Source organism: Suncus etruscus, chromosome 16 (genome assembly GCF_024139225.1).
Source record: "Suncus etruscus isolate mSunEtr1 chromosome 16, mSunEtr1.pri.cur, whole genome shotgun sequence".
NCBI classification, from domain to species: domain Eukaryota; kingdom Metazoa; phylum Chordata; class Mammalia; order Eulipotyphla; family Soricidae; genus Suncus; species Suncus etruscus.
In genome coordinates, this window is record NC_064863.1 from 39,541,869 (window position 1) to 39,549,062 (window position 7,194).

The 7,194-nt window shown below is 31.6% G+C and overlaps 1 non-coding gene across 1 annotated transcript; it reads left to right on the forward strand.

The window, feature by feature from the left end:
* Positions 1-1,435: 1,435 nt before the first annotated feature.
* LOC126033053 (U1 spliceosomal RNA) lies at positions 1,436-1,598 on the forward strand. Its single transcript, XR_007504209.1, has one exon. It is a non-coding gene; the product is annotated as a U1 spliceosomal RNA (small nuclear RNA).
* Positions 1,599-7,194: the final 5,596 nt, after the last annotated feature.

Genomic DNA, 7,194 nt, shown 5'->3' on the forward strand with positions numbered 1-7,194 from the left:
TTTATTTTTAACCATTATTAGAAATCAGGCCTTAGTAAATTCTTTCTAGGACAGTACTAATCCCGCCAAAAATCTCCCACTTAACAGCTCCCTGTAATTTTTGCTACCTTGGCGCCAAGAAACAGATTTTTCCATAACTTAGCTCAAAACAAAGTAATTTTCAGTTTCCCCCCTGAAACTCTGAAACATTCCTCACATTCCACCTGATAATTACCTTTTCCTTCTGTTTTACCCAAAGCAAAGGGAACCCAAAACAAGCTGCCTTGTCACCTTCAGTATTCAGCTCTTTAATATGCTAATCTAAGCCAGAGTCCTCCTTTCTCTCCCAGTTTCTTTGATGTCTAGAATTTGCACCCGCTTTTCCCTGCCTCTACCTTTTAAAAGCTGCCAGCTTAAAAAATAAAATTGTCTCTCGTTCCTTGTAAACGTGAGTCCCCATACTATCTGTGTGGTTTCATTCATTTTTACAATATATTTCCGTCATTCGCCATTCCGCATGCCCACCTTTTCTCGTGGAATTTTTCCCGAACTCCACGAAGGATTTGTTTGCAGGTGCTGTAGACTGCAAACAAAATTTGGCTCACAGCACTCCTTAAATTAGCATCTATCCTGTGTAAAGCCTGGTGCAGCTACTCATGTATCCTCGCTAGGTAAAATAATTTTTTTGTTTTGTTTTTACTTTTTCCAGTTTTCCTCTTAATGGATACATCATGCTTAATTGTACCTGCCCTGCTTTTCTTTCTGTCTTTCTTTATGTTCCCCTTTCCTTCCTCAAATAAAATTTCTATTGAATTAGATCAAATTGTATCTCCAGCACTTTGCCTTCAGTCTTGACTATTCATACAAGAACCTGAATCTACTGGAACAATAATCTTTGAAACATAAAGTCATGCTCTTATAATAAAATAGGTGATGATAGTATCTCAAAGACATCTGATATTAGCATTATACATAACTGTTAGCAGAGAAAAGACCTGGGAGGTTATAATATAATTTCTAGTTAGGACATTTTTTAGTAAAATTGGAAGCACATTATAAAAATACAAGGCTACTTTGAGTAATAATTGCTGCATCATAAATTTAATAGTCTACAATATAACAAAGTAGGTTCCTGATCTATTGTTCTTAAGTTGGAATATTCTGTGTACAAATGGAGGTTTCATGTTCAGCTGAATGAAGTCTTAAGGCTAAACACATAGAGTAATATAATGTCTCATTATTAAGAATAAAACAATTGATATACAGAACTCCAGTGGAGACTCCGGAGACATAATTATTCAGATTAGAGACAGAATTCAGTCATCAGTGAAAAAATTGAGTAACAAGAGTTTTGTGGCATAAACATAATATTTATTAGAAGACTCTTAAAAAAACATGATGATTTGGTGGGTTTGGCAGATTGGACAACACCTTCTTTTAAAAAAATTAGTTTTCAATACTTACCTGGCAAGGGAGATACCATGATCACGAAGGTGGTTTCCCAGGGTGAGGCTTATCTATTACACTCCGGATATGCTGACCCCTGCGATTTCCCCAAATGTGGGAAACTCGACTGCATAATTTGTGGTAGTGGGGGACTGCGTTCGTGCTCTCCCCTGAAAAGAAGAAAAAATTAAGAAAAACAAAAAAAATTAGTTCTCTTTAGGAGAATTTGAAAATATAGAGAGTAAAAATAAGAGAAATATAATGTGGGTGTTTTTCATGAGTTATACAAAAAACAAGCAAATTAAAGGAATTATACATCTTATGAAATGTGAAACCCCTTAAGGCTTAAGGTTTTTTTTTAAAGAATAGAATTGTTACCTAATACTTCTTATTATTTACTGAGGAGGAAACAGAAAAATTTTGAAAATATTTTCTAGTATCTATTTTAAAATGCTGTGACAATTTTCCATAAGGATATATAAACCTTGGAAATATTTTCTGAATTTTAAAGCCAAGATATATTTTAATAGGGATGAATAAAATTAATAATATATTTTCTCCTCAAATACTTATTCCTTAATAGGCTTTAATTCTATTTGATTATGCTACACATAACAGCACCATTTAATGCTCTAGTCTGAAACATAATCTGAATTTGCTATTTATTTCCCAAGTAAAGTGAAATTTTGGAAAGAAGTTAATTCTCCTTTAATTTATATCCAGGCATAAAATACATTAATTATAGTTTTGTTGTTTTGTTTTGTTTTGTTTTTGGGACACACCCAGTGATGATCAGGGGTTACTCCTGTAGGCTATGCTCTCAGAAATGGCTCCTGACTTGGGGAACCTTATGGGACACCTGGGATAGAACCAAGGTCCTTCCTGGATCAGCCATGTACAAGGCAAACGCCATACCGCTATATTATCACTCTGGCCCCATAACAAGTTATAGTATGTTTATTAAAATTAACTAAGTTAAATATAATTAATAAAGATCACCAACAATAACAAAAATAAATAGTTAAAATGTTAATTCAACATAGTTACAACTTTTCTCTTTTAAACTCACTTGGAAAAATGCTAGTATTTAATCAGTTACATTCTTCTTTGCTGTTGAATTATGACATTAAGAGAAAGCAACTGGCAAACAATCAAAAGTTTATCTTTTTCTCCTATCCTTGGACTATGAATTTCCCCACTGTTTCCACAATCAGAAACATTTTCAAAGACTTCGCCTTGAGAAAGCAATATGTGGTTGAGATAACAGGATTGAATATGCTACTGATCCCTGTTGAACCTCTATATAAACTCATAAATTCTCTTCTGTAAGTACAAAAATACACATAAAACTGCACCAAACAAGCATCATAAGAAAGTCAGTTTCCTTGCTTTATACTTTTATTTTTTTTATTTGTTTTGGTGCATATTTTTATTTTGTATTATTGAGAGAACATGCTTTACAGTAGTATTACTGTTATGCTTTGATTTTACTAAAGCAGCATGGTTTTATTGAATAAAATTTTCCTACATATGAAAATAAAAAGAGAGGAATATGTGTTCAAGAGAGAATGCTGGGCTCCTCCAGATTACGAAGTGCAAGTTAATAATTTTTTGTTCAAGGAGGAAAAAGAATATGAGAACGCAAGCCATGTTTTGGCTTCTGACTTACAGTTACTGAACCTCCACCATCAACAAAGTGCCAAGTCTTTAAACCTTCCAATATCACGGGCTGGAGTGATACCGCAGTGGTAGGGCATTTGCCTTGCATGCGGCTGACTCATTCTGACCTTTGTTTGATCCCCGGTGTCCCATATGATTCCCCAAGCCAGGAGTGATTTCTGAAAGCATAGCCAAGAGTGACCCCTGAGCATCACAGGGTGGGGGAAAAAAAACTATAACCAGTATCAGTCTAAAGTTATCTGCTTCATTCTTCTATTTCAGCACTTTATGTAGTGCTTAAATACAAATATATTTAACATAAATACATAGTACATAGTACAATATATTACATAATACAACATGTAACATAGTACAAATATATTTAGCATGTGCCACTTTTTCAGGAAAAAAATCAAAATATAAAACAACTAATTCTGACCACTCAATCAGAAAATCAAGCAGAAGCTCTAAGAGGCCACAGAGCTTCTATCACATATCTGAATGCATCCAAGCTGCCAAAGAAGGGGTGAGGTTGTCTGCTTTAGGAAGCCCTGTTGTAGAAAATAAAAAGGGGTGGGGAAATGGTATAAACTAAAGCTTGAATATAGATGCAAATTTATTTATTTTTTGACTGGCCTCTGGGGTCTTAAAGACAAGGGTAGATTTTCTTCTCATAAAACACCTGAGACTTTTTATATGACAGCTTGTATAAGTTATTAAATGTTAACACGGATCTTCTCAGCGTGTGATTTTAAGTCTCCAGATACCCGCAAACCGGCATTGAAGGTATACTTATGTTCCTTGAATCTTGTAATTCTCCTCACTTTCTCAATACTTATTTTAAGTTTAGGCACATTAACATGTCCCATTGTTTTCACACATGCAAGGATCTGATGCGCAATAAAAAATAATCGCTCACTACTTTATATTTGTTGCTTGCAGTGACATATTTGAACGTTCTTTTTTAAACCATATTTCTATGTAAAATATTGGGATGAAATTTTTATTGTCCTCCCTCTTGAGATTATATTGTTTACTACAGTGAAAGTCACCTTGCCTCAATTATAACTTATAAACGCCAAAAGCTACAGGCTGAATATCAAAGAGACTATTACACTTTTCTGATTATCTAAATTTGATCTTGAGGGCTACTAATAGTTTCGGGACATTATAGAATGTGATATCTTTGGTGGTTAAAAAAAATCAACTTCTTTTTGGTAATTTTATCATTCATGGGGAAACATTGAAAAATGTTTATAGAATAATTTTATGTGATGATTTTCTGTGTTTTCTTTAAAAAAGTAAATGTATATTTATGCATTTAAATCAAATCAGTAAATATGTACTAAGATTCAAATATTTGCAGAGGATACAAAATAAACTCTCAATGAATTTAAAATTTAGTTATAGGAAATAAGGTATAGCACAATTTAAATGAAATTATAATATGAACAATAAATAATATCTGCTAAATGAAATTAATGGTATAAAATTTATGCATTGCTTAATATGGAATTTTACCTGAATATTAAATGATAAGCACTTTCTAAGACAACAGTAATATTGGTCAAAACTAACTAATCTGGTGAAACAGAAACATTTGGTACATAATAATTTTATTGGAAATAGAGAATAGATTTTGTTAAATTTAGGATTGCTGACTTTGATAGTGTCTTGGCTTTGTTTTGCTTTGTTTTATTTGCGCAGAGTGGAGACCGGAGATACACCCTAGTGATTTAACACAGAATGGGAAGAAGGGGAACGCATGCAGTAAACCAGCACAAGTAGTGCGACAATTTCTTTCGTTGTTGTTGTTCTTCTTGTTTTGGTCACACTGGGCAGCGCTCAGGGGTTATCCTGGCTCTATGCTCAGAAATCGCTCCTGGCAGGCACTGGGGATCATATGGGATACCGGGATTTGAACCACTGACCTTCTGCATGAAAGGCAAACGCCTTACCTCCATGCTATCTCTCCGGCCGCTTGTGACAATTTCTAAGTAATGATAAAAGTCAAAGTTAAAGTGGTGCCAGAGGAAAATATGGTATAGATTATTCAACTTTGGATTTTTCTAATTATAAACGTCTATGTTCAACATGAGCATATTATACCATGGAAACAACATGAAACCGAATAAAATTGCTTGCTCTTTTGTTTCATTTCTGTGTCAAACACTTTTTAATATTAATATGTAATTAATAAATTTTCCTTTCTATACCCAGAAAATCAGAATACAAATGGAAAAGTGTGCAATTTTGGAAAAACAACTCTATATTATTGTTGTACCTGATAGTTTATTGGCCATACTGTATGTGTTTCAATAATTATTTATACATATATATTGTATGTATATAGGTAAAATGGATATCAAATATTCCTGAGCACATAACAATAACTATATGAAACATACACAAATTATTGAGGAACTAAATTTATATTTAATTTTCATATATTTTATAATAAAACTTACTGATATTTTCTGTAACATAATATACCTTATTTGTCTAGTAATTTTTATTGCAAAGCTGTTAATTATTTAAAGAGGCAACTGCTTTGAAATAAGTTTAAATGTATTTTATATAACCAAATAATATTTCCGAGTAGCAGTTTATCATTTATAATAGCTAAATTGGTTTGAGGAAACAACTTCTGAATCAGGCAAGAATTACATTTCTCATGTAATAAAGATGACTAGATGTGTTCTGTCCACTGAAGTCAACCAGAGACTTGGGCTAACACTCCAAAATGATATGGATTCCTATCTAGTGGAGTAACATGCCATCATGTATAACTATATTTCTAAAATGCTGTCCAAAAAAATATATTTTATTAGCCAAGTAAGTTACACAGAGACATGAAAGATGTAAGAAATAAATTGGTGGAGCTAGTGACTCATCTTAATGAACACCACAAAGATACTTTAAATAATTTCTTACTTTGACCTAAAAAAGCTGGTGTCTAATAGAGGCTAAAAATAATTCATCAGGACTTAAATTAATGCTATCAATTACTTTAAAGTATCATGATATATACTTAAGAATTCTTAAATATCTTGGGGCAAAGAGATAATATACCTGAAAGGAAGCTTAGCTTGCAGGCTTCCATTCAGAATTCAATCTCCAGTATTCCATACGGTCCCCAAGAACCACCAGAAGTAATTCCCGAGCACAGAATCAAGATTAAACCTTAAGCATCCAAAAATAAATAAATAAATAAATAAAACCTTTTAAATTTCTATATATTCTGACTAGTGATGTAGTAAATAGTTTGTCCTAAATCTGAACTTTAAAAATTGCCTTCTAAGACATTTGTATGTTTTCTTTTATTGCAAATAAGAAAAATATATAATAATTTTACATGTTCATATAAATAAGAAAAATATATAATAATTTTACATGTTTGTGCTCAAGTCTTAAAACACAAGATCTTTTTTTATTTTTTCACCAAAATACTAGTGAGGTAATTATTATGATTTAAATTATTTATAAAAATTATTTATAAAAAAGCTTTGAAATTATTTATTGAGATATTTCAATATATCTGACTCAATAATCTTCACATGGTCATTATTAAATGCTTAAGTTATAAAAGAAAATCTCTCATAGGGCTAGACAAACGCTTCCTTTGAGTATACCTGAATTTTAAATTATCAATTTTATGATGCATTTAACTACTATGCTTTATTTTTTCAACTACCAATAGCCTCAGAATACTCATTCATTTCCAGAAGTAATTTTATTCAAAGTCTGTAGGGAAAGGTTAGTACAATCAAATGAATATATTACTTTAAATTTCATATCTCTTTAGCTATTCAATTCACTATATCAATTTTTTAAGCTCTTGGCTTTTCATAGTCTCTAGACATAAATTCAAATAATGTAAAAATATTATGTTGTAATATGTGTAAAATATATACAAAAATGATAGAATTTTCATTGAAATGAATAAAAGCTCTGGATAAATGATGTAGCTATTTATTTAAGTGAAATTTTTTCTATTTTTGAGACAGAAAGTTAGCTAAATATCAAATATTTAGAGGGTGAAAAAAGAAAATTGATTATTTGAATCATCATAACATATTGTAGTATTGTAGAAAGTTGAATATTAATTAT